Source organism: Pseudopodoces humilis, chromosome 7, assembly GCF_049639895.1.
Source record: "Pseudopodoces humilis isolate 2021_Gansu_Grassland_sample_001 chromosome 7, ASM4963989v1, whole genome shotgun sequence".
Taxonomy (NCBI): domain Eukaryota; kingdom Metazoa; phylum Chordata; class Aves; order Passeriformes; family Paridae; genus Pseudopodoces; species Pseudopodoces humilis.
The window spans coordinates 42,481,193-42,497,288 of NC_142206.1; the positions used below are offsets into that span (position 1 = coordinate 42,481,193).

Consider the following 16,096-nt stretch of genomic DNA (forward strand, 5'->3'; position numbering starts at 1 on the left):
TTCCCAAGTATTTGAAGTTTTCTGCCTGAGTGGTTTTGCTGTGTCTCTCATTTAGGATCTTCATCCCATGTTGTATCTCATGTTTAGACTTTGATGGGTTGAGATGCACACACAGGGGCCTTTTTTCTTGGTGCTTCCAGTTAATTTGGAACTTGGCAGTACACATGCAGTTATTAGTTATTTTCAGCATGCATTTCTTTGCATCTGTCAACAGTAAATTTAATTTGCCATTGCATAGACCATTTTCATGGATCTTCTACTAAGAAAAACCTTAAATAATTTTTTGCCAGCTGCAGATTTGTTTCTTTGTTATTTACATCCTTTTCCACAGGACTGACAACTAGGTGAGGTGAGGCTGTTTAAGCAGAGGGCCTGCATTCTCTTTCTTTACCATACTGAAAAAACCCACAATTTTGATCCTCATTTATTTTTGCTGTATTTTTATCTATCATTTTTAATCCTTTATGGAGCTTTTTCTCCTGTTAGAATGTTTATAGCGTTTTTTTGGGGAAGTGCTCTTTTAAAAGGCCTTTTGAAATTCTGTCTGGCATCTGTTTTCTTTTATCTGGTGTTTCATTACATCTTTGTAGATCCAGAGAGTCCTAGTACATTTGATTGTTTATAGAAAGAATACTGGATTTATATTGTTATATTTTAACAATTTGTGACATTTATTTCTGTTACAGTGCCTACCAATGAAGTAGGGTTTGCAGGTGCCTTATTGTCACAAGCATCATTAAAAAGCAAACAAGCAAAAAACAACAAAAAAACCCAACAAGCAAAACAAAATAACCAAAAAAAAAAAAAAAAGCAAGAAAAAAACCCAAACCAAAGAAAACTACCAAAACCCAAAGATGTTTGTGTTACCTTCCAGTACTGGAGTGGTTGTACTCTATAGGACAGTGTATGACGAGTTGCATAATTTTGGTAGCGAATCAAATTTACTTGTAACTATTAAGTAAATGCTTGAAAGATCACCACAGTTTCTATTGTATTCTGAGAATAATGTATGTTAACTGTTTGTGTCTTCCAGTAGGCCCTGCAGCTCTCCATAACTATTTACAAAGTTAACTGCACCACGCTGTCATTAAATGGTAGCATAGCATTAGTGCTGTGGTGTGAATAGGGAAAATCCAGACCTGGTAACATCTCTTTTCCACCTTTTTTTGCTCCAATGCAGTATCTTTGTGTGAAGTTCAGACTGAAGATAAAGTTTCTCTCCAAGTTACCATTTTCAGAATCAAATCTTAGTGGAAATCCTTGTGATTAGGTTATGGCTCTAGACGTTTAAAATCATCTGGAGAGTCATTAAGACCTAAGTTGATTGCATTGAGAGAGCAGGGAGTGTGCATGCCCCTCATCAGCAGTGACAGTGGGGGACTTGAGTGGCTTCTCAAAAAATGAATTAAGGCTCTTCTGACAGTGCTCTGAAGCCCTCAAGGACAAACCAAATCCTTCTTCCCACTTCTTGTGATGTACAAATCCTTGCAATTTTCAAAGATACAAGGTCTCTTTTTTTTTTTTTTTTTTTTTTTTTTTTTTTTTTGTGGAGATGCAGGAGTGGAGTAAATGGCAACTGAATTAAGGGATGATGCAGTACCAAATGTTAACTAAATACTGAGGGTAAAATGACTGAGACCTTGGAGTTGTAGACCATTATGTGTAGAATGATTTATGCTCAGAATTTCACTCAGCACTTCACTAGTATTGAATTGTAAGCAGTGGTCCCACTACTGATGAGGAGAGGGGTCTGGATATACCTGTTCCATCAACAGAGGGGAAAAGTAAATCAACAAAATATTCATGTAAATGGGAGGTAAAACATCAGTAGTGACAAACATAGTTTCTTTATGGCCACTGAAGCTGTTTGACCTCTAAATGGTCATTTGGCTAGGAGACTAACTGAACCATAGCATCCATCTGGATTTTAAAACACATGGTGGACATAAAGCAGGAAGAGATTTTAGAGAGAATTTCTTGTCTGTCCACAGCTACCCCACAAAAACCTGTAAAGTATTCAGGAAACTGGAAGTGAAGATGCAAAATTGAGAATAAATTGTATATCCAAGATACTATTGCTTAACTTTAGAGATGAGAAGAAGCAGAAGTTCCAGAACTCTGATGAAAAGATCTGACTAGGAAGATCAGATTGGGCAAGAGTCCTATTTTTTTCTATTATTATTTTTCCATCTTTTCCAGCCATAGAGGCCTTGTTTGTAAGACCTACTATGTTTATCACTAGTAGCAACAGTAAATGGATAAAGACAGGCAGGATAATGACTGATCTCTGAAATGGCTCATTTTGTTAACTAAATTACAGGTTGTGCTGTGGACAGAGACAGCTGGCAGGCAGTGTTGCCCAAGTACCAACCCTCACAGAAAGTGAAATATGTACTTGCCTTTCATTAGTGCACACGGTATCATTATCACCATTGCCATCATGACAAATGTGATGATTACATGTGTCCCCTGAGAACAGCTGCAGACAGGAGGGGTGGACTGTAGTGAAACAAGCTGTCCTCCTATCAGGAACTCTTCAACCTGCAAAAAAATCTGAAAATACCTCAGTAAGAGGTCAGATAATACTTGAGTGAGGTTTGCATTTGTCTCGACTTCTTGCATTCTGGGATCTCTGCACAGTCTGTACCTACTTAATAAAAATGTTTGTCTCATTTGAAAAAGAAAGGGGGAAAATTGCTATTATGCTTCCTGCAAGTTACACAGCAAGTCCCTTCCAACATAAGGGGTAGGATTAAGATCTCCTGACATGCAGCTCTGCAATTGATTTATTAAACCATAACTTTGCTCACAAAAACAAATGACTTGGTGTTTTCCAGTCACTGGACTAAATGCTCTGCCAGCTGTCCTTCTTTACCTGGTAAGCAGTGATATGCTACTGTTGTGTGCAGAATGGATCCAATGAGAATCTTCCCTTACTCTGTAATAAATCCCATGAGCAAGAATGTGATAATTTCAAAAAGAGAGCATGAGGAAAACTGCTTACTTGTTAACACTTTTCTCTTGTAACTATGAAGGGTAAAGGAGCTTCTTTTCATCATACATTAGATGAGTGGGCATAATTTTGAAAAATCAGATTAAACATTTACTGCTCATGGAAACAGGACCTAAATCCATGACAAAATCTTTTAAGAGCTCCTACATTCAGCATGATAATTTTGAACACAGAACAATTATCAATGTGTTCCATATTGGAATTTCTTGGCCAGTGACTTTTTCCAAGCAAAACCAACACAAGGAGAGGAAGAAGCTCCTGGTTTGGGCTCTTGCAAAAGTTCTTTTATATCAGTTCATTTTATATTCTGGAATACAGGAATCTTTATTCTTGGTTTCTTGAAAAGAAAATTGCATCCTTAGAAATTTTTGTTATCTCTATGAATATTAACTCCTAAAGCAATGGTCTCAAAAATATTTTATTGCATGTGTGTTCTTAGATTATGAACTAGTGTTGTCTTAAAAAAAGAAAAGAAATAACATAGTTTCATTAGTTATCTGTTAATCAGAAAAGAGAAATCAAAGTGCTTGATTTAACTTCTCAGTTTCATACGTTATCTTGTATATCTCATACTTTCGCATTTTTAGCTTTCCTGGTTTGTAGTACTTCGAGTTTTTTGAGACTTTCCTATTAGAAAAGTCTCTGTATAGCACAACTAATTTTAATTTCTAATTCACATTTTAGTAATCCTCTTGAAACTGTAGGATTATGTTACATGATAACAGTGTAGTATCATGTTGCAATCTGGTTAAAATTCAGTAACTGAAGGAGGTCATTTGCTGCACAAGTTACTGCTGGCATATGTAAGTTTTCCCTTTATCAAGCTGGAAGGATACCCAGTGATAATACTCCAGCAGCTAACAGAAAAGGAGCTTGCAGAACAGCCCTTCTGGTGCTAGGAAGAAGGTTCACCTGTGTGTCTGTGCAGAAGGTTAAGCGTGTTGTGTGGGCAGCGTGGCTGTCAGAGCTCAGGCTGGCTCCTGTGAGGTGGCTGCTGAGCCAGCCCGAGCTCGGGGCTCCTGCACACTCATCCTGCCCAGCCCGGAGACTGCTGCCTCTGGACCTGTGAGCATTGTGACGGTTCAGGCTAGCTGAAAGGGCCTTTCTGGCATGCTGCTCTGCTAATCTGTTTCTGTGTCTTACTTTCCATTTAACAGTAAAATTAACGAAGTGAAAACCAATACCCATATTCAGATCTTAGCTATTGCCTTAATTAAAAAGAAAATATTTAATGTGGCATTGTTAAGGTCAGCATGCTCAAATGTAGCCAACTGTAACTTTGAAATACTATTTAAAACGTCTTTAATTCAGCACTTAAGAAAGTTGCTGATTTAACAGTCCAGAAAACTCAGCTCTGATCACAAGCACTGTACCTTTAGTAACATGAGTCATTGCATCTGTTCTCTTTTTCAGTTATCTCAGACATCCAGTAGAGACACTGATCTGTGCTAGCAGTAGTATTTTGGTACATAGTGTTGATTCTTTTGTGGGTCTGCTTCCTCCTTAATTTACCCCATTTTTTCCTTTTCATAGTTTTATGAGAGGCTCTTCAGGAAGGAGCAATTCAGATTGTTGTTCCAACCCTAGTATACAAGACAAAAAGCACTATAACTTGTAAGTGACATGCACAAATGGAACTGCAGACTGTTTTCAAAATTGCTTGTCACAGCAAGAAAAGTACACATAAACCCATAGTCAAAAGAGGGAAATGTTCTGAGACGTTAGTGGTCAAGACCTGGTATTGTGGCTTACATAGTTTCTGGAAAGCGACTGATCTGGATATAGTAGGGCTGTTTAAGCTGAACAGAAAATAGTTCATCCTTTTGACAATGAAGAGTGGAAATCTTTGATTTGTGTTCAGCTACCAAATGTGGTGGGGTTAAGTGCAGGTTCCATTTGTGTGTCAATGCAATGATAGAAAAGTGGCTTTTGCAAATAAACCACAGGCAAATCTCAGAAAACAGTGCACTGTACCCAATCCTCCACTGCTAACAGGGTTAAGAAGACTCAGAGGATCAATTTAAAGTAACAGTTTTCAAGCCAAATGTATTTCTAGATAAACAACACTGAAGTCTAAGGAATGCTGCCAGGATTAAACAGTGCCCGTAATTTCTAGTTAGCAGTTGATCTCAATCCACACAGGTAATAAAAGAGATGCCATAACTTCTGTAGCTGCTTGGTAGTCTCCAGCAAATGAGTTAGTCTCAACCCACCTGATAGTGGTTGGAAAAATTACAAATCTCAGAAAAAGTCAGGTTTTAATATTCACCCAGAATAATTTAGAGCTCCTTACTGTCCATCTGTCCTGAAAACCTGAAAAGAAAAAGTGTTGTAGGCTTTGAATCTTACTCGTTTTCTTGGAATCCTCTCAGAAGGTGCATTGGTTAGTGAGGAGGGCACATAGGGAGTTTTCATTGCTGTTTGTTGCATGTGGTTGCATGTTATAAAAAAAAGGCACTAATTAAGAATTGTATCTTGCATGTCTATAAAATTATCCAGAAAAATGAGGAGACACTTGGCAGAGCTACTTCTGTATTGCTTTGATCAAAACTAAGACATAGCTGCTGGGTTTTTTTCATTTCCCTTGCCTTTTTTTTTTTTTTTTTTGCATTCCTAAATGCAGTTCTTGCTATTAACCTTTCTCACAAAAACAATAAAGCCTCTTTCATGCTTCCTTCCCATTTCAGATCATTCTTTTGGAGAAGTGTTTGCTAGAAAAGATGGCAAGGCTTTCATGTTCTTTTTTTCGTCTTGAAACCACCTACGTAGTTTCACAAAGAAAGAAGGAAATACAGCCCTGAAGGCTGGGGAAAGGACATGTCTCCAGTGCCACCTTGAAGGCTGTAGAGTTCTTAACCACTGACTGTGATACTGAACCCACTACTTTAGGGTTGCATCTTTGTTTAATATGCAACATAAAAAAACAAAATCACCCCCAAACAAGCCGAGATGTAGTCACCTGAAAGAAAAAAGTGAATCATGATAAAATTGATAATTGCATTTTAAAAAGCACTAAACCAATATAAGTTTCAGATAACTTTGCATGAGGATATTATTAAAGACACCTTCCCTTGCCACCACGTAGCACATGCTTCAATGTCAAGAAGAGTCTTTGTTAAAAGGACCACAGTGTTATCTCCCTTGATAGCAATTCTTCTTATTGTTCCCTTGAGATAATGCTTCCCAAAGTTTAGCAGGGAGCTTAAGGAAGGCCAGCCTCTTTAGCAGGATCAACAACCACACTGAATAAATATAGTATACAAAATCAGGAGGTTATGATGTGTCTTTTTGAAGGTAACAGTGGGCTGCATGAGCTACCAGTTTGAAGTGGTTGTGCTCTGCGTGTACTATCAGTTTGAGAAACCCATATATTTCTTTGTCTCGAACAGATAAAAATAAATTACAGACTTTATAAAGCAAGATTTTAACTAGACACATTTTTAGAGTTTGAACGCCTTCCACTGAAGATAATGTTGCTGTTTGTACTAGAAAATTGAGTCTTCAGATAAAATAAATATCTGAAGTTTAGGCTTATAAATGGTAAGAAGATTTCTGGTTTATCTTTTTTTGTCATCTTTTCTGCTTCTTTTTTTTCTTGAAAGGAAAAGGGAGGATGAAAATACAGACCAAAAATAAGAATAAGTAAAATATCTAGAAATTGAAATTCTGACAAAATTTGGAATAATTAAATAAAACCATTGTCATTATTTTGATACCTTGATACCTTTTCATTTTATTATGGAAAATCTCATAAGCCATCATAGGGTGGAATTTTTAAAATCTTTGATACTTTCTTTTTAATAAACCTGTAATTTTGAACCAGTTGTTGTGCTTCCTGATGTATTCTGGCCGTTTACTGATGGTCTCTTTTCCCTCACTGGGACAGTTCCACTAGTGTTTGAGGATAATTAATGAGAAGCTGTGCAAACCCTTCTGAAACTTTCAGAATCCTGACGCAGGAATCTGCTGTACATTCAGGCTGACATTTGTACCCATCTATTTAGGGAGACTGTAATTAGGTTAACTTGTGCTCTGGTGTGAAAAAAGACGGTCATGATTTTATGATACAGAACTGCAATCTGTTTGTTTTATCCATCCTTCAAGTCTTAGTATAGGTTATCTCTGCCTGAAGACTGGTGTGGCATGAATTCCCTGGAGCTTCTTTCACTTATGTCATGTACTTAATTTTTCTTTGGTACAAGAGCATGAATGGTGTTTGGTGGATCAGCACAAATTTCATATTACTAATTCCAAAACAACTATATCCATTTTCTGAAGGAGAGCCTTTGATTATTAATATTGTAATGAAGTACAAAGTAATTTGAGGATAGTGATATTTATTCAGAGGAGCATAGGATTCCACAGAGATGAATAGGACCATTGCAAAAAGCAGATACATGCTATTTTGTTGTATTTTCTCATCTTCTTCTTATTGTAATATGACTAAATAAAGAACACATGGTAGCTACAAACACAGGGAATCCATGCCAGCATTCCTTCTTTTCTTGTTCTTGAAGTGCTCCCACATGCATACACATACTGTCTGCTTTGTTTTGTTGGTATTTTCTTTATAGCCTGACAAGGCTGTGTCACTAGTATTGTCCACCAATGTGCAAAATAACCTTTTGAATCTTGACGTGTATCATCCTCTGATTTTTAATTTTTTTTTCTTCTTGTGAATGCCCGTGTTCTTATAGAAAATGTCTCTGTTTTCAATACTGTATAATTTCTGATTAGTATATAATTATATACTGTGAGGGTAGTGAGGGACTGGAACAGGTTGAATAATGAAATGGTGGCTGCCCCATCCCTGGGAGTGTTCGAGGCCAGGTTGGATAGAGCTTGGATCAACTTGGTTTTCTGGAAGGGGCCCCTGCCCATGGCAGGGCGGATGGAAATAGACAATCTCTAAGATCTCTTCCAATCCAAATCATTCTATCATGCCATGTACTATTTTTAAACTGGCAGCACTAAAGTTGCTACTGAATTGGCTGGTAGTTGCCCTCTAAGAAGTTCTTGAAGGCCATAGTCTATCCACAGCATAGATACAGCAGAGACATTGAAAGGATGTGACTCCTCTCTACACTATCATGCATGGAAATAAGCAGGGCCATCAATAGGGTGGAGAAAGTTGAGAAAATTTTTAATTATCTAGTCAACAGTTGCTCATCAAGAAGGTTAGCTAAAAAAACAGCTTCTCCTCTTTTAATGTAAATGTTCAGAAAATAAGTATCTGATGAAATCATTCTGAGATTTTACGACTGCAGAGAAACCCTTTCCATTTGCAGTGTAGTTGCATGCCCTTAAATGAAAAGGATGAAAGGAGGAGTGAAACAGGGAATATACTGGGAGAAGAAACAAGTCCAAGCTTTGGTATGACAAGAAGGTGAACCACATGAGATGAAAGGTTATCCAGGCTTAGTGTTCAGACTAGTCAGGACAAAAAAAAAATAAAAAAAGAAAAAATACTATAAACTTTTAAGCCCATAGGAAACTGGGGCACAGCTAGTGCAGAAGATGAAGTCGTTGGCTTCAGTGTAGCAGTGGCCAGGTGGCAGTGTGATGTGCAGGGTATCCTGTTACACCCCAGGCAGAAGTGCTGCTCTCCTGTGGGCCTTGCCACCAAAGCTGTAGTAAGAGACTCTAGAGACAGCTGCTGATCTCCATCTCCAAACAAACTTTTGTTTCTGTGTATTCCAGCAACCAAAGTGCCCAAATGACTGTTTTCTGAAGCACTCAGTTATGCATTAAAGTCTTCAAGGAGCAAGTAGCACTCATAGACTTTGATGAGAGTTTCACCCTGGCCAGCTTCACCCACTGACCACTGCTGCCTGGCTGCATCTGCCAAATTGACTGCTGACACGAGCCCCTTTCAAGCTGAGGCTTCTCAGCTGCCCCTCTGCAGGCAGAGCCGAGGCCAGCTCTAGGAATGGAGGTGGGAGCCTGTAGAACTGGGTAAAGTGTAGAGGTGCAGAAATGAGGAAGGTGATCAAAGGTTTGGTCTGTCAGACTGGCTTGCTAGCCACCACACTGCTTTGGTTTTAATTCCTTTTATCAGAAGTCTGCCTTCCAAGCCCAAACTCCCATGCCATATGCTGCCAGTACTGTCCTCCATCTGCCTGAAGACACAGACAACAGCCATAATAGTTGGCCACAGACATCCATCACCCTTATTGCTCCTTCAGTTTCTATTTTACAAGATCAGCCTTTTGCAAGTTTATTGTCTCTCCCAATCAACTCGTCAGATGGCTAAATTGTGTAGGAAGGAGAAAATATGGGGATCTGGTGCTATGGTCATATCATTGCAAAAATATGAGGCACATCTTTTTCCCCTAAACAAAATGGCAGTTCTTAAAAATTTGATAATAGCAAAGGCTATGTTATTTTCTGCTGAACATACAATATCGAGCTAAATCCTTTTTCACATCTGGGTCCTCTGTAGGGCTTTCTCCTGAGTAGAAATGTCAGAGTTTGACCTAATTTCAGCAGCCTGCTGACAAAATAATGAATGAACAGAGGAACTCTGTTCTTGCACTTGGGTAATATTTACTGAGTCTTGCTAAATCACAAAATGCTTGACAGAAGCTAGAAAATTTTCCCTTCCAGTATGTAAGCATAAACTGAATAGTCTAAATCACAACAGTCCTGTATCTCTGAATTCCTTTGGCTGCTCCAGTTTATTCACAAAAATTCACCCTTGATGAAGGAAAAGACATGTTAGGGGTGGTTTTGTACTGGTCTTACCTCCCATATCCTGAGCTTCCTTTACCTCAGTGTTCCTAATGGTAGCTACGCTGATTTCTGAATAAAGGATTGTCTCTAAAGGTGATCTTTGTCCCTTCATGCAGGCCTGATGAAACAGCTTCTTCCCATGGAAGCTAATGTGGATAAGTGAGCGGCCACAAGGACAAGGGAGGCTGCATAATGGAATGCATCCTTATGCTTTGTTCTTTTGTGTTTCTCCCCTACTGATTTCAAAGTGTTCTAGAACCTAGAGGACACTCATCTTCTAAGCACTTCTGGTATTACAGTAGGATTAGGATCTCAGCACAGTCCTAAGACAGGAGTCTCCTTTGATATATTAGCTGTCCTTTTACATCTCATAACATTTTTCCTAGAAAGTGCAGAGAAGAAGATATTGGGAAGAAATATGGGGGCTGAAATCATGAAATTAACCTTCTCCTTACTCATTACTCCTTCCCATACCTACTATACAAAAAAAATCAGTACTGGAAGTACTTCAGCTTTTTTTGTGACATCCATTCCAAATAATCAAGTTTCCATTTGACATTAGCAGTTGTCTTAACTAGCATAAAAACTAACAAACTTGGCAAGGGGCTCAGCTGATACCATTTTGCCAAACAATAAGCAAATTCTGCAACACAAATTAAGTACATTAATAGCCAAGTTGTGATTTTTTTTCCCAGAGGCCTATCTTGATTTAATAAAATTCTCATCTTTGTAAGAAAAGTCAGTCTTGATGTGAGGTACTTTTCCAACAAGTTTCAGATGCAGCCTTTTGACCTATTTAGTAGTTAGTGCATCCTATGTGTCTGTAAAACATGGGTGTTTGAAGTGTTCCTTGGTAGCTAAGTTAAGGTAATGTAAAGTGCTAGGTAGTGGCTTAAGAATGAAAGGACATTTAATTTATTTCCTCTGTTCCTGTAACTTTTTGTTCCTGCAAAATTTTGTCAAGTCATTTATCTTTGTCTCTGCTTTCCAGCATGCAAATGGTACTGGTGTACCAGTCATAGTCACTTTGTGAGCTATGTCTTCACTATGTTCCCTTCTTCTCTTTTTCCCTCTCTGTCTAATATTCTAGCATCTATCAGTGCTCTCTTATGCAATCTGTAGAGTATTAAATTATTTTGAGTAATTAGTGTATTTTCATTAGAAATATAAGTTTCCTATACTGCAATGATCATGTATTTTTAATGGTCTTCTTCCATTAAAAATTTTTAATTCAGGATTAGGAAGGCCTTCAGCTGGAGTCCAGCCACATCTCAAAAGCCACACTACACTAACTTTTTTTTAAAAAAATAAATTATCCATTTTAAGAAAACAAGCTTTGAAAAGCTAGAAATAAGCCATTATTGAATCCAGGTACTGTTTGTGTTTGCAAGTCCTCACATTTTTCCTCTTTTTATTGTTGGATTGGAGAGACCTATTGAACCTTAGCTCAAACTTGCTTGTGTGGTAAAGAAGGCTACTTTGGTTACAGTAGGCTATTGATATTATGCAGTTCATGGAATCTGTTTCATAGACTTGAAAAGAAACATAGAATATAGGCCCTGGATGCACTAAATTCTATTAGACTTCTATTAAAATTCTGTCAAGAAAACTCTAAGAAAGGAAAGTGCAGTAGTATATAGTGCTTAGTCATGTAATACCTTTAAATATGTATTTTTGGACCACTCTGAAACCCTAGGATATTCTTTATGATTAAGACAAGAGAGTTTGCAAAAAAATAAACACTAGGCAAAACCAAGTTTGAATAGATTAATTCTGTCCAGAGCCTCTTCACCCCTTGCCCTTCTATAGCTACTGTACTTGGGTGAGTTGGATAATGCCAAGCTGGTATTTGTGATCACCTTTCCTGTCAGAATGCAGTGTCTTTTTTTAAAGCCATCTTCTTGACAAGTGCTCACTTTTCTGTTGGTTATGGGTCGAGACAGACAGCTCTGATTGCTATTACTGAGCAATATGTGCTGTGCCTTCAGCTCATTGACATCTCACAGCCAATGCTCTTGGTAAGGAAGTCAGTAGGTACATGGTTTATTCCACATGGCCTGTAAGTATCAGATCTTTAATTTCATATTTTGTGTATGTATTGGGTTTGCAAGGTTTTGGTATGGGGTGGCTACATAGTTATTTTCTGTGAGAAGCTGTCAGAAGCTTCCCCTGTGGCTGACAGAACCAACGCCAGCCAATTCCAAGACTAGGACCTGCTGCTGGCCAAGGCCATCCGGGACAGTGGTATAACCTCTGTGAAAACATAGTTAAAAAGGGGGAAACACGTTGCTGAGCAGGAGCAGTGGCAGTGGGATAGAGCCCGTGGTGAAGCCCATGGTGAGGCAGGCAGCAGGGAGAGGATAGAGAGTTCAAGAGTGAAGTTCTGGAAGAAGGGAGAGTCAAGGAGAAGGTGTTTTAAGATTTATTTCTCATTAGCCTACTCTGATTTGATTGGTAATAAATTAAACTAATTTCCCTAAGCTGAGACTGTTTTGCCAGTGATAGCAAGTCATGAGTGATCTCTCCCTGCCCTTATCTCAACTCATGAGCCTTTCATTTTATTTCTTCTCCTCCTCCTGCTGAATTGGAGAAGTGATGGAGAGGCTTTGGTGAGTATCTGGTATCCAGCAAGGTTCAAACCACTGGGTTGTGATTGCCACTTTAGCTTCCGCCAGCATAAATTGTTGGCAATGTTACCCAGTGGATTGAAACCCCAGGGGAGATGTTGTGAGATCAGTGGGCATATTTTCTCCTGGAAGGTCTCTCCTTTGGAGCAAACTCCTTGTTCTTGTGCCCTACTAAAATCGGACTTGTTACTGCAGTCATTTCTTTATTGAGTGGATGTGACATTTTAGCAGCTGGTCATGTTTTTTTTCTGAGGAGCGAGTTGCAGAGCAGCTCTTAGAAAGGTAAAGGCCTACTTTTAATCAGCCAACTTCGGTAATGCCGGAAGAGTGCAGCAGCATGAGCATACTTCAAGTTTAAAATGCAGCATGCAATATGCATTGGGTCCCTTCTCTGGGAAAATTGAAGCTGGTGTCAACATTCAGAATGGCTCCTGTTTCTAATCTAGTGCAGAATCTTATCTACAAGGTATAATTTCACAAAATTTCCCAATATATACTGTTTATATTTTCAGAAGGCACTGTCACAATATTTAATCCTAATTATAGTTGGAGTTCACACCATCAGATAGGGCATATTTTTATCATGTGTATTTTAATCTGTGAGAACAAATTAGCCATCTGAATAATGTATTTGCTAGTGAACCAATAGACAGATACCACCTTTTTAATTTGTTTTGCATCCTGTTTCCCTAGGAAATGCCCCTTTTCAGCATGCTCCTAATTTCAGTTTCTTTAATTGCAGTATGATATCCCTAAATGAGTGGGGTTTAGCAGCCTTGTGGCTGGAGTATCACCAGCTGTGTAGTAACAATTGTTTTTTGCAAATTGTGTGGTCTAAACACACCTGCACGTGTTTCTTGAAACATTCTGCTGCCTGTTAATTGACTGGCAGTGTATTGGTGCTATCCTAGGTAACAGGAAAAGATTTAATTGGGCACACCATCCTAGGCACTGAATGGCATGGAAGGAAGCCTCCTTTTTAATATTGCTGGCTATCACTGATTACTGGGCTTGGCAGGTGTCCGATGCGAAAGCAACTAGGTGTGCCACAGCATACCCTAGATTTTGAGGAAGTGGGTTTAGGGTGAGCTTAGTACAAGCCTCATCATGGTACTGATGATACTGTAAATCAGGATACTCTGCTTGATATTAATTAACTGTACTGCAACAACATCTGGAGGCCCCACTGGATACTAGGGCTCCACTGTGGCAGATAACATATGAATACTGTTTGATAAGCCTTTTGATAATGTGACTTCACATTATAAAAAGACAAACTGGAGAGAGGGAAATTAAAGTGGCTTTTTCAAGGTACAGCAGAGCAGCAGTAAAAGCAAAAATATTTTTTTTTCAATCTGTGTTCTATCTTACTAGTTTTGATTACCTCTGTGAGTGAGTTAAAATTTAAAGGTCTCTATTTGTACTAATGGTATCACCTTACAAGAAATATGTAAGCTTCTGGCAAAAAAATAATTCCTAAGTGTAATTCTGCTGATATTATGTATTAATGTTACCTAAACTTCTTCAATGATGTGTAAAGCTCTTATCTGGTGCAGGGTATCTAGGCTGAAGTAAACAAGCAGATTCTATATTTTTTTGTCTTTTCCTGGTGAAAATACCTTGTGTGTGTTGTTGTACATAATGAGTCACTCCTGACCCTGGTAGAACTGTCATAGAATTGTGCTTCTTGTCCATTTTTTTTCCACTTGTCTTCAGGGTAGTTGATTATATTTGATTATAAATAGTAGTTGAATATTTAATTATAAAATAAACTTTTATTAGACAAAAGGCAAAGATTGAAAGATGGAAAGATGCAGGGAGAGAAGATTAGCCAAAATTAAAGCAAGAGAATGGCAATTTCACATCCCACTGGTAAATCTATTTCTGTGATATTGCAAAGGTGTTTGACAGAAAAAGGTTGAAGAACAGGTGTAAGATGTACTTTAGTAGCAGTGTATTCCTGTGCTACAATTTCTTGTAGTAAGGGCCATTAAAGAAGTATTAAATTGCCATCTGTGTCCCACATAAACATTCAACCGGCAGAAGATGAAGGGCAGTTTCGAAGATTTGTTAAATTCTTAACAAGGAAACTGATATAAATTTTACTTTAGCCCAATAATGTAAGGCATCTCCAACCAAAGAGATCACCTTTCAATATAAGGAACACTCCCAGAGAGAACTCCTGAATTAGACTGTTGATCATGGTGAATAAGCCTCAAATGTGAGCCCACATAGTAAGATTGTGTAATTGCTGTAAACTGAAGTTGAAAATTTCTGGTGTCTCCACTTGAAGTATAAGTAAACTGAAGGAGTTTCAGTGCCATGGGGAAGTTTAAATGAAAGATTGGAAAACCTGCTTTTAAGCAAGAATCTGAGATCTGAGTGGTTTTCTCTTATGCTCTGTAAAACTGAGGAGAGAGTTTGCAGTCAAGGAAAGATGAAGATGGAACCCTAAGTCTTTTGCTTTAGCATTTTTTTGCTCTGAGGATGGACTACAGGCAGCAGTGTGGCCAGTGAGAGATGTTTATGTAAGCTACCTCTCCTAAACTTTCAATGGAAAAGATTAGATTTTCATTAATATTTCCCAGTTTTATATTTCTACCACTTAAAATGAACAAGAGTCAGTAACAACCTTGAAGAAAATTTTGGCTTGATCACAGACTTACAAGTAATTTATGGTGTTATGATGCTAGATGGTGTTTCAGTAGAGGCAGTAACAGTTAAGCAATAATCTGCTTTTCAGGAAGAGCTGAGCACAAGGTTATATTCATATTGCTGTTTTCAATTCTTGATCCTTCCCATTAATTTGGTACCTTTTTTTGCTTAAACATAATTGTCAAATGCCTTTCTTATATATTTGTTCTTTGAGTTATAAAGAATTACTGCTGAATCACTGCTTCTTTATTATATACACAGTTTCAAGTGTACTACTTTTTGGAACCTTTTATATCTCCTCTTTTTCTTTCTGAGATGGCCTCAAAAAGATCTGTGTACTGTGTTCAAGAACTGAAGTCAAAGGTCAACCCTTAACTTATAATACAGGTTTTTCTTTTGTACACTGTTCCTTTTTATTACAATTCTTGAATTCCACTTGCCTTTTTGACCGTGTTCAGCACTAGGCCAATCTCATCAAAATAGCAACTGTAATGAATCCAAGCCTTCTTTCCTCAGCTGCAAATCACAAATGCTGCTCTAAAATATATCCTGTAGTTTAAAAAAGAATCAATTCAGACAAGATATATGACCTCCTATAAAATTTTAGAGGAGAGTAGATTATAACAATTGTCCTTTTTAGCCTTATAAATTATGTATCGCTGAGAACTGCTTCTTTTAAAAACCATGCCCCCAAAGGGTAATAATTTCTATTTATTTTATCCTCTGTGTGTGTGTGATTATTTCTGATAAATAGGTTTAAACTGGCATTGTGTAGATCTGGTGGAGAACCCTAAAGAAGCAGTAACAGTATATAACAAAAAATTACCTACTGCTCCTTATAACAGCCCTTAAAAATCAATTAAAATTAGCTGACCTGTGTACTTCCCCTTAACAACATTTTTTCCTTGTTTCAAGATACCTGTAAAGTGTTGGCACCCTGACCAAAACCTTCCAAGACAGGTGAGCTTCAGTACCTGTCATTCCTCTCAGAGCGTTTGCTGTTTGTGTTGATTATCATATTTGCCAGGGTGGTGATACTGATTCTTGAGTGTGTTTCCCCAGCCATCAC

General features: G+C 38.0%; 1 protein-coding gene across 15 annotated transcripts in view; it reads left to right on the forward strand.

Annotated features, from left to right (window-relative positions):
- NRXN3 (neurexin 3) overlaps nucleotides 1-16,096 on the forward strand; it is a 919,744-nt gene that overhangs the window by 761,821 nt on the left and 141,827 nt on the right. The window lies entirely within an intron of this gene.